We start from the raw sequence: 12188 nt of genomic DNA, 5'->3' as shown, positions 1-12188 counted from the left end.
ACAGCTGGCGTGCTGGAACCAGGCTGGGCAGGAGGGAGTACCCGTGCCAAAGTCACTGCCGAGAACCAGCTGACGGTACTGGAACCCGGATGGGTAGTAGAAGGTACAAGAGCAAATGGAACTACCGAGGACCAGCTGACGGTACTGGAACCCGGATGGGTAGCAGAAGGTACAAGAGCCAATGGAACTGCCGAAGACCAGCTGACGGTACTGGAACTCTGTTACTAAGCAGGAGGTACCTGTGCCAGAAAGCACTACCAAGGACCAGCAGACGCTGGTGGAACTTGGATACCGAGAAGGAGGCACCTAATCCAAAGGCACTGCCGAGAACCAGCTGACGGTACTGGAACCCGGATGGGTAGTAGAAGGTACAAGAGCAAATGGAACTACCGAGAACCAGCTGGCGGTGCTGGAACCCAGGGTAAATACTAAAAACAGAGTGGAGCCAGAGGTGTAATTGGAGCAAGTTTTAAATCAGTAGTACAGTGGATGTGGACAAAGCAGGAGAATTTGCCAGACACACAGCAGGGGAACAGCTGACGTTACTGAACCCCAATAACACTGGAGCAAGCGTTGACTGTGCAGACAGCACTTCTGAGCAGCAACTAGCGGTATTGGAGCCCAGGGTAAATACTAAAAACAGAGGAGCCAGAGGTGTATTTGGAGGAGGTTTTAAATCAGTAGTACAGTGGATGTGGACAGAGCAGGAGAAATTGCCGTCCGCACAGCAGGGGAACAGCTGACGTTACTGAACCCCAATAACACTGTTATGTTCTGCTACCAGAGCTAAGGAAAGAGAGGAGATCTGTCCCTACGATAGAACTCAGCTTAATCCCTACGATGTAACAGGGGACCTGATCCTGCGATCAGACCTGCTAAAGTCCTAAGCTAGTCTGTACGGAGACCTATAGATGTGGGGAGGGAATCCCTACAAGTACTAAGGACTGGGAGGAATATGGGACACCTCCTAACAGAAATAGTAGCAGACAGACGAACAAACAAAATATATAGAACATAGAGGTCAGTAGACCAAGCAAACTAACAGAGCAAGACACAGAGCACAGGCTAGCTAGAAAGTAGATATACAATGAAGTCCAGCAAAGCCAGAAGGGCGGAGCAGGCTTAAATAGGCCAACAAGGTCATGTGACCAGCAAAGGAAATAAAAACTAAGAGCAAGGTTCTAACAGTACCCCCCCTTCTAAGAGGATCCTCCGGATCCCCTAGGACCAGGCTTATCAGGAAATCTCCTGTTAAACGCTCTGATAAGTCTGGACGCGGAAACATCATCCGACCTCACCCAAGAGTTATCCTCGGGTCCGAAACCTTTCCAGGCCACAAGATACTGCAAACTACCTCTATACAGTCTAGAGTTAAGGATGCGAGAAATTTCATATTCCCCGTCCTCCACCACCGGAGGAACAGAGGCAGAGGCGTCACAATCCGATACAACAGCTTTTTTCAACAGAGAGACATGAAATACCGGATTAATTCTCCAGGAGGTAGGAACCTCCAACCTAACAGCAGATTGGTTGACAACCTGAAGCACCTTAAAGGGCCCTACAAACTTGGTACCCAATTTCTTAGAAGGAATCCTCAACCGCAGATTCCTAGAGGACAACCAAACCATGTCACCAACAGCGAACAAAACCTCCTGTCGTTTCCTATCAAAGTAGTCCTTAGATTTTCTGTTGGCCTCCTGAAGATTACCACGCACATCCGTCCAAACTCTCTCCAAATCACCGGAAAAATTCTCCTCCTCAGGCACGGCAGATCCCAACTTGGAGAACGACCCAAACGACGGATGTCTCCCAGAACAACAAAAAAAAGGCGAACAACCAGCAGAAGAAGATGTATGATTGTTCAGAGCAAATTCGGCAAGTGGCAGAAACTCAGACCACCCCTCTTGATTGTCTGTCACAAAACAACGCAAGAACTGCTCAACATCCTGGTTTTTCCTTTCTGTCTGGCCATTAGATTCAGGATGATATCCGGACGAGAACGATAAATGAACTCCCAACCTGTCACAAAAGGCACGCCAAAAACGAGCCACGAACTGAGGACCCCTATCAGAAACAATGTCAGTAGGAACGCCATGAAGTCTGACAATTTCCTTGACAAAGGCCTTAGCGAGAGTTTTAGCGCAGGGCAGTTTGACAAAGGGAACCAAGTGAAACATCTTGCTAAAACGGTCCACGACCACCCAGATGACAGTAAAACCCTCAGAGGGGGGGAAGGTCAGTTATAAAGTCCATAGCCAAATGTGTCCAAGGAGCACTGGGAACCTCCAAAGCCTTCCTCTCAGGAATAGTAAGGTTAAATAAACGACTTTTAGGAAGAGTCGCTCCAGGGACAAATTCAATAGAACAATCATAGTCTCTATGGGGAGGCAAAACCTGCGATTCCTTCTCAGAAAAAACTCTCCAAAAATCCTGAATAGGAACAGGCAATTCTCCCCTATCCAAAGCTGCAATACGCCCGTTACAACACTTGTCATAACATTTATGGCTCCAGGATTTAATTTCACTGGTAGACCAATCCAGTACAGGATTGTGAAATTTTAACCAGGGCAATCCCAATATTACTGGAGAAGGCAAGTTATTCAAAACTACCAAATCCAATTTCTCATGGTGAACACGATTAATAGTGAGAGGAAATTCACAGACCTTGAGAGTAATATTCTTCAAAGGGGAACCATCCACAGAAACCACAGCAATGGGGGGATAATAAAGGTTCAGGTTTTAAATTGAGTCTTTCCACGAATCCCCCATCAATTACATTCAGAGTAGACCCGCAATCAACAAATACCCGAAATTCCATTAATTTTTTCTGAGCAATCGTGGAAGCAGCTAAAAATACACCCTTGGAATTTAAACAGGCAATACGGGCATGACTGACCATTTTTTTTTTCTTTCTTCATACGAAGCTCACAGCCTTTAATCAAATGACCAGATTTTCCGCAATAGAAACACAAGCCTTCAGAAAATCGACGGTCTTTTTCTTGAGAGCGAGGTGTCACCGATCCAATCTCCATCGGTTCACCACTGTTAGTACACACATTCTCATAACCAGAAACTGACATAGCAGAGGATTTGCTCTCATTAACCCTTGCACGCAGTCTTCTATCCACCCGTATAGCTAATTGCATAGCCTGTTGCAAATCTTCAGGTGTAGGATAAGCAATTAGCAGGTCTTTAACCCTTTCACTGAGCCCAGCAAGAAATAGACTTTTCAGAGCAGAATCGTTCCACCCTGTTTGGGTAGACCAACGACGGAAATGAGTACAATATTTTTCCACATTACCTGATCCTTGTTTTAAACGTCTCAACTCAGTCTCAGCTGATGCGACACGGTCAGGATCATCATATAATAGTCCCAAAGCAGAAAAAAAACTATCCACCGATCTGAAGCATGTATCACTAGGTTGCAAAGAAAAGGCCCACTCCTGAGGCTCTTTGCGCAAAAGTGACATTATGAACCCTACGCGCTGGGATTCATCCCCAGAGGACTTAGGTCTCAACCGAAAATACAATAAGCAAGCATTTTTAAATGAAAAAAATTCTCGGTGTTCACCAAAAAATAAATCCGGCAAACATACCTTAGGCTCCAAGAAATGTGCTCCAGGACAGTTACTCACGTGCTGACGGAGCTCGGCCACCTCCAGAGAGAGTCCCTGCAGGCGATGAACCAAATCCTGAACCGACACCATGATGGAACAGAAAAATCTTTCCTTAGAGAATTTGCAGGCTGGACTTACTGTTATGTTCCGCTACCAGAGCTAAGGAAAGAGAGGAGATCTGTCCCTATGATAGAACTCAGCTTAATCCCTACGATGTAACAGGGGACCTGATCCTGCGATCAGACCTGCTAAAGTCCTAAGCTAGTCTGTACGGAGACCTATAGATGTGGGGAGGGAATCCCTACAAGTACTAAGGACTGGGAGGAATATGGGACACCTCCTAACAGAAATAGTAGCAGACAGACGAACAAACAAAATATATAGAACATAGAGGTCAGTAGACCAAGCAAACTAACAGAGCAAGACAGAGCACAGGCTAGCTAGAAAGTAGATATACAATGAAGTCCAGCAAAGCCAGAAGGGCGGAGCAGGCTTAAATAGGCCAACAAGGTCATGTGACCAGCAAAGGAAAAAAAAACTAAGAGCAAGGTTCTAACAAACACGGCAGCAAGTGTTGACTGTGCAGAGGGCACTTCCGAGCGCCAACTGGCGGTGTTGGAGCTCAGGGATAATACTGAAAACAGAGGAGCCAGAGATGTAGTTGGAGCAACTTTAAAATCTGTAGTAGTGAGAATGTGGACAGAGCAGGAGAAATTGCCGTCCGCACAGCAGGGGAACAGCTGACGTTACCGAACCCAAATAACATGGCAGCAAGTGCTGACTGTGCAGACGGCACTTCCGAGCACCAACTGGCGGTGTTGGAGCTCAGGGATAATACTGAAAACAGAGGAGCCAGAGGTGTAATTGGAGCAACTTTAAAATCTGTAGTAGTGAGAATGTGGACAGAGCAGGAGAAATTGCCGTCCGCACAGCAGGGGAACAGCTGACGTTACTGAACCCCAATGACACGGCAGCAAGTGTTGACTGTGCAGACGGCACTTCCGAGCGCCAACTGGCGGTGTTGGAGCTCAGGGATAATACTGAAAACAGAGGAGCCAGAGGTGTATTTGGAGGAGGTTTTAAATCAGTAGTACAGTGGATGTGGACAGAGCAGGAGAAATTGCCGTCCGCACAGCAGGGGAACAGCTGACGTTACTGAACCCCAATGACACGGCAGCAAGTGCTGACTGTGCAGACGGCACTTCCGAGCACCAACTGGCGGTGTTGGAGCTCAGGGATAATACTGAAAACAGAGGAGCCAGAGGTGTAATTGGAGCAACTTTAAAATCTGTAGTAGTGAGAATGTGGACAGAGCAGGAGAAATTACCGTCCGCACAGCAGGGGAACAGCTGACGTTACTGAACCCCAATGACACGGCAGCAAGTGTTGACTGTGCAGACGGCACTTCCGAGCGCCAACTGGCGGTGTTGGAGCTCAGGGATAATACTGAAAACAGAGGAGCCAGAGGTGTAATTGGAGCAACTTTAAAATCTGTAGTAGTGAGAATGTGGACAGAGAAGGAGAAATTGCCGTCCGCACAGCAGGGGAACAGCTGACGTTACTGAACCCCAATGACATGGCAGCAAGTGTTGACTGTGCAGACGGCACTTCCGAGCGCCAACTGGCGGTGTTGGAGCTCAGGGATAATACTGAAAACAGAGGAGCCAGAAGTGTATTTGGAGGAGGTTTTAAATCAGTAGTACAGTGGATGTGGACAGAGCAGGAGAAATTGCCGTCCGCACAGCAGGGGAACAGCTGACGTTACTGAACCCCAATGACACAGCAGCAAGTGCTGACTGTGCAGACGGCACTTCCGAGCACCAACTGGCGGTGTTGGAGCTCAGGGATAATACTGAAAACAGAGGAGCCAGAGGTGTAATTGGAGCAACTTTAAAATCTGTAGTAGTGAGAATGTGGACAGAGCAGGAGAAATTACCGTCCGCACAGCAGGGGAACAGCTGACGTTACTGAACCCCAATGACACGGCAGCAAGTGTTGACTGTGCAGACGGCACTTCCGAGCGCCAACTGGCGGTGTTGGAGCTCAGGGATAATACTGAAAACAGAGGAGCCAGAGGTGTAATTGGAGCAACTTTAAAATCTGTAGTAGTGAGAATGTGGACAGAGAAGGAGAAATTGCCGTCCGCACAGCAGGGGAACAGCTGACGTTACTGAACCCCAATGACATGGCAGCAAGTGTTGACTGTGCAGACGGCACTTCTGAGCGCCAACTGGCGGTGTTGGAGCTCAGGGATAATACTAAAAACAGAGGAGCCAGAGGTGTATTTGGAGGAGGTTTTAAATCAGTAGTACATTGGATGTGGACAGAGCAGGAGAAATTGCCGTCCGCACAGCAGGGGAACAGCTGACGTTACTGAACCCCAATGACACGGCAGCAAGTGCTGACTGTGCAGACGGCACTTCCGAGCGCCAACTGGCGGTGTTGGAGCTCAGGGATAATACTGAAAACAGAGGAGCCAGAGGTGTAATTGGAGCAACTTTAAAATCTGTAGTAGTGAGAATGTGGACAGAGAAGGAGAAATTGCCGTCCGCACAGCAGGGGAACAGCTGACGTTACTGAACCCCAATGACATGGCAGCAAGTGTTGACTGTGCAGACGGCACTTCCGAGCGCCAACTGGCGGTGTTGGAGCTCAGGGATAATACTGAAAACAGAGGAGCCAGAAGTGTATTTGGAGGAGGTTTTAAATCAGTAGTACAGTGGATGTGGACAGAGCAGGAGAAATTGCCGTCCGCACAGCAGGGGAACAGCTGATGTTACTGAACCCCAATAACACGGCAGCAAGTGTTGACTGTGCAGATGGCACTTCCGAGCGCCAACTGGCGGTGTTGGAGCTCAGGGATAATACTGAAAACAGAGGAGCCAGAGGTGTAATTGGAGCAACTTTAAAATCAGTAGTAGTGAGAATGTGGACAGAGCAGGAGAAATTGCCGTCCGCACAGCAGGGGAACAGCTGACGTTACTGAACCCCAATAACACGGCAGCAAGTGTTGACTGTGCAGACGGCACTTCCGAGCACCAACTGGCGGTGTTGGAGCTCAGGGATAATACTGAAAACAGAGGAGCCAGAGGTGTAATTGGAGCAACTTTAAAATCTGTAGTAGTGAGAATGTGGACAGAGCAGGAGAAATTGCCGTCCGCACAGCAGGGGAACAGCTGACGTTACTGAACCCCAATGACATGGCAGCAAGTGTTGACTGTGCAGACGGCACTTCCGAGCGCCAACTGGCGGTGTTGGAGCTCAGGGATAATACTGAAAACAGAGGAGCCAGAGGTGTAATTGGAGCAACTTTAAAATCTGTAGTAGTGAGAATGTGGACAGAGCAGGAGAAATTGCCGTCCGCACAGCAGGGGAACAGCTGACGTTACTGAACCCCAATGACACGGCAGCAAGTGTTGACTGTGCAGACGGCACTTCCGAGCGCCAACTGGCGGTGTTGGAGCTCAGGGATTACAGTTCAGGTGGTAGAAACATGAACAGAACAGGAGACCTGGATACTTTTGCCAACAATTATTTATTCTGGAAGAGGACTGGCAAATTCATGAGAGATCCAGGCCTTGTTCATTTTGAGAAAAGTAAGCCGGTCAACGTTATCGGAGGATAGTCGCATGCGACGGTCTGTTAGTACACCACCTGCGGCACTAAAGACGCGTTCCGATAATACACTAGCAGCAGGGCAAGCTAGCACCTCCAATGCATACTGACTAAGCTCTGGCCATGTATCTAGCTTACAGACCCAAAACTTGAAGGGAGAAGAGCCGTCTGGGAGTACACTAAGAGGGCAAGACATGTAGTCTGTCACCATCTGATGGAAACGTTGCCTCCTGCTGACTGGAGCAGTCTGTGATGGTGTAGACATTTGTGGCGGCGGGGACACAAAACTTTGCCACATTTCGGCCATACTGGTCTTGCCTTGTGCTGAGGCGCTGCTTCTGCTCCCTCTTTGTGCAGAGCTTCCTCCACTGCCTCGACGCACTGAGCTGCTTTGTAAAGCACTAGCAGCACTGCTCTCGGTTGGAATGGAGAACATGATGGAATGCACCAGTGCGTCTTGGTACTCCCGCATTTTACGCTCCCGGTTCAACGGTGTTATGAGGCTTTGTAAGTTGTCCCGGTAGCGAGGATCTAGGAGGGTGGACACCCAATAATCAGCCGTGTTGAGAATGTGGGCGATGCGGCGGTCGTTTCTCAGGCACTGCAGCATGAAATCAACCATGTACTGCAGACTGCCAACTGGCCAAGAAACGCTGTCCCCTGCTTGCGGCGTGATCTCTGCCTGCTCTGCATCACCCCACCCTCGCTCTAGATACTGACTACTAGAGCATTGTGTACCTCCCTCCTCTGGACAGATGTCTTCCTCATCCATTGACTCCTCCTCATCCTCCTCACAAAGTGTCCCCTGCCTAGGCCTTTGTGAGGAACCACGTTGCGCAGACTGTAGAGAAGCAGATGGCATTTGTGACTCCTCATCCTCCACCTCTTCCAAAACCTCGTCCCTTAGTGCTTGCAGTGTTTTTTCAAGCAGGCAGATAAGGGGGATAGTCATGTTGACTAGTGCATCATCTGCACTCGCCATCCGCGTGGAATAATCGAAGGCACGCAAAACGTGCAAATGTCCTTCATAGAGGCCCACTCAGTGGTGGTGAAGTGTGAATGGCGCGCACTGCGACTTGTTTGCGCCTGCTTCAGCTGGTACTCCATTACTGCTGCCTGCTGCTCACACAACCTCTCCAACATATGTAACGTTGAATTCCACCTGGTGGGTAGGTCACATATGATGCGATGTTCCGGAAGACGTAATCGGCGCTGCAGAGCTGCAATGCGTGATCTTGCATTGCTGGAACGCCGCAAGTGAGCGCACTCTATGCGGACCTTGTGAAGCAGTGCATCAAGATCCGGATAGTCCCTCAAAAAACTCTGCACGACCAAGTTGAGCACATGTGCCAGACATGGGATGTGAGTGAGGTTGCCTAGGCCCAGAGCTGCCACCAGATTTCGGCCATTGTTTAACACTACCATGCCTGGCTGGAGATTCGCTGGCACAAACCACACGTCGCTCTGCTGCTTGATGGCATTCCAGAGCTCCTGCGCGGTGTGGCTTCGATTCCCCAAAGAAATTAATTTTAATACGGCCTGTTGACGTTTAGCCACGGCTGTGCTCATATCGGTCATCATAACAGGTAACTGTTCACGGGTCGATGTGGAGGTAGACCGTGACGGCTCCTGCAGCGCTGATTCAGAGGAACTGGAGTATGAGGAGGAGTCAATGTGTACAGACTGGATTCCTGCAATCCTTGGAGTTGGCAGAACACGTACAGCGCCACTCTCAAGATCTGTACCCAGCTCCACAACATTTACCCAATGGGCAGTGAGGGAAAGGTATCATCCCTGTCCATGCTTACTGGTCCACGCATCGGTGGTCAGGTGTACCTTGCTACTGATGGCGTTTTGTAGCGCATGTTTAATTTTTCCCTCCACATGATGTTGCAGGGCAGGGACGGCTTGCCTGCTGAAATAAAATCGGCTGGGCACGTTGTATTGTGGGACTGCCAATGCCATAAAGTTACGGAATGTGTCAGTCTCCACCAGCCTGAATGATAGCATTTCAAGGGCCAGTAGTTTAGCAATGCCAGCATTCAGAGCCTGTGCTCGGGGGTGGTTTGCCGAGTATGGGCGCCTTTTCTCCCATGCCTGTGCTAACGATGGCTGTAGACTGGCCTGGGAGTGTGAGGATGACTGGGAAAGTGGTGCTGTGGGTGGAATTACACTGTGTCTCTGTACAACAGTGCCAGAGATTCTTCCATGGCGATCCTCTGAGGAAGCCGAACCAGCTGTGTGTGAGCTGGAGGAAGAGGCTACAACACGAGCTGAAGAGGTGGTAGGTGGCGCTGTAGGTTGGCCTAGGTCTTCAGTGTGTTTTTGTAACTCCACCACGTGCTTGGTCCGCACATGTTTCCACATATTTGTGGTATTGAGGTTGCTGACACTTTTCCCTCTTTTCACCTTCTGATTACACAGCTTGCATTTGACAAAGCAAATGTCATCTGCAACTGTGTCAAAAAAGGATCAGGCACTGCAAGTCTTGGGAGCGCCCGCTTTGGATTTTGGAAGAGCCATGCTCCTAATGGGTGCCGAAGTGGAGGCTACAGGCAACCAAGTCTGCCCCCTCCCTCTCCCTCCTTTTTGGGCTGTTCGGGGAATCTCTTCCTCAGAGCTGCTCCCACCACCTTCCTGTCCCTCACGCCATGATGGGTCAAGGACCTCATCATCTACACCACCCTCTTCAAACAACTGCTTCTCCTGGGTAGTCTCGACAGCACAGTACGCACCAGAAAGTGGCACCTGAGTCTCATCATCAGATGCGTACTGAGGTGTGCTGCTGACCATAGGCACTGGCCCACCCGCCTCTTCAGATTCAGAGAGACAAAACGGTTGCGCATCACTGCATACTACCTCTTCTTCAAATTCTCGAATTCTACTTGGCTGGCCCCCTCTTTCCAAGCCAAGAGATTCAGAGAATAGAAGTAGAGATGGCTCCTGTCCAGGGCTCTCTGACTGCCTGGGCAATTTGGCAGGTGGTGAAAAGACAGATGGGTGCTCTTCAGTGCTCAGGACCTGAGAGGATCTGGAACTAATTGAAGTCGATGCGTTAGCTGCCATCCATCCGACAACGGCTTCAATTTGGTCCTCCCGCAGCAGTGGGGTACGGCTAGCTCCTACAAAGCTGCGCATAAAGGACTGTTCCCTGGTAAAACTGGGGGATGCTGAGTCACTGGTGCCCGCAGCAGGCACAGAATCCCCACGTCCTCTCCCTGCAGGCACAGAATCCTCACGTCCTCTCCCTGCAGAAACTCCACGCCCACGCCCACGACCACATGCCTTACTTCCTGCCTTCTTCATCTTGGTAGACTGATAAAGATAGGCAGAAAAGTACTAAGGGCTTAGTGTGCTTATTCCTGAACAGCTGCTAACAGGTATAAGAAACACTAATTTTATAAAGTGTGGACTAGACTTTAATATGAGCTAATGTGGCCTACAAAACTGTAAAGTGGAGTGTTTGGTGAACTTTATTTAGGTTTTTTTTTGTCACAAAAAGACACTGGATGTGCCTAAAGATGTAATAACGATAGTATCACAAACTTTTTGTAGCTATTACAATGTAGGAAGGTAACCTACAATGCAATAGATGAGGCTGCAAAAAATAGGCTAATACTAATCTGGCTGGGGCTGCAGGGCCCAATGCTGCAGAAAGGCTCCTCTAACTACTCCTATATAGTGTGTTTGGAACCAATTTAGCTGAATACGGATGGAACCACCACACTAATAGGAGATATCAGGAAAAATTATGAATTGGCAAAAAAGGACAATGTATGAGGCAGTGACACACACTGAGTGCACTACAACCAGACGTGGTTGAAGCACACACTACAGGGTGAGCTGCACTCACACACCAGACCTTGCAGACAGCGGTGAACAGTACAGATGCAGAGCACTGTGCACTAGCACTGCAAGACCAAAAAAATTTCTCTATCTACTCCTATATAGTGTGTTTGGAACAAATTTAGCTGAATACGGATGGAACCACCACACTAATAGGAGATATCAGGAAAAATTATGAATTGGCACTGAGTGCACTATAACCAGACGTGGCTGAAGCACACACTACAGGGTGAGCTGCACTCACACACAGAGACCTTGCAGAAAGCGGTGAACAGCACAGAGAACTGTGCACTAGCACTGCAAGGCACAGCGATTTATAAAGTAGCTTGGGTAAAGCAGTATAGAGCAAATAAGTAGCTAAAACTGTCCCTCAGAACAACAGCGTCCTATCCCTAACTGAATTCAAAGCAGAGTGAGCTCAAAATGGCGGCGGCGGCTTTTATAGTGCATCATGACATCATTTCAGCAGCCAATCACAGCCATGCCATTAGTTAAGATGCCTACATGCCTAACAGGATGTGCCCACACTTCTTAGGATCCTCATTGGCTGAATAAAATGAAAATGGCTCATTGCATTATGGGAACTTCCGATTCCGGTATACGATATTGCAAAAGTATCGGAATTAAGTATCGGAATTCCGATATCGCGAATATCGGCCGATACCCGATATTTCAGTATCGGAATGCTCAACACTACTCATGATGATCTCTAGGTCAAATCAAGGTTATTTTACTTGATAATTGTGCATTTTGCTCATTCGCCACGTGACCTGCAGCTTTTTCAAACTGCACGATTATTGGGAAACCAATGATATCTTAGGATATTGCCCATTCCTTCATCCTGGGAACAATTTTTTAATTATGTAAATAATTATAGGTTCTGCTACAAACCATTTTGTTTAACGTCCCTATGTAATAACTGAGTAATGCATCTTACCAGAGCTACTGCCTGCAGAAATTGATATACACAGGCAACAGGGGACAGAAACTAGATTATTCTCTTCTTTAAAAACCTACAGATGGCCAAGGTGAATAGAAAACACTAATATATATATATATATAAAACTTTTTTTATAAAACTAACTGCACCTAGCCCATATTATATGTGTG

General features: G+C 48.3%; 1 protein-coding gene across 1 annotated transcript in view; it reads left to right on the top strand.

Moving 5' to 3' along the window:
- AHRR (aryl hydrocarbon receptor repressor) overlaps nucleotides 1–12188 on the top strand; it is a 457961-nt gene that overhangs the window by 429656 nt on the left and 16117 nt on the right. The window lies entirely within an intron of this gene.

This window comes from Phyllobates terribilis, unplaced genomic scaffold (assembly GCF_046119375.1).
Source record: "Phyllobates terribilis strain yellow unplaced genomic scaffold, ASM4611937v1 Scaffold_4__5_contigs__length_816908805, whole genome shotgun sequence".
NCBI lineage: Eukaryota > Metazoa > Chordata > Amphibia > Anura > Dendrobatidae > Phyllobates > Phyllobates terribilis.
This window is presented reverse-complemented; position numbering and strand designations above follow the sequence as displayed.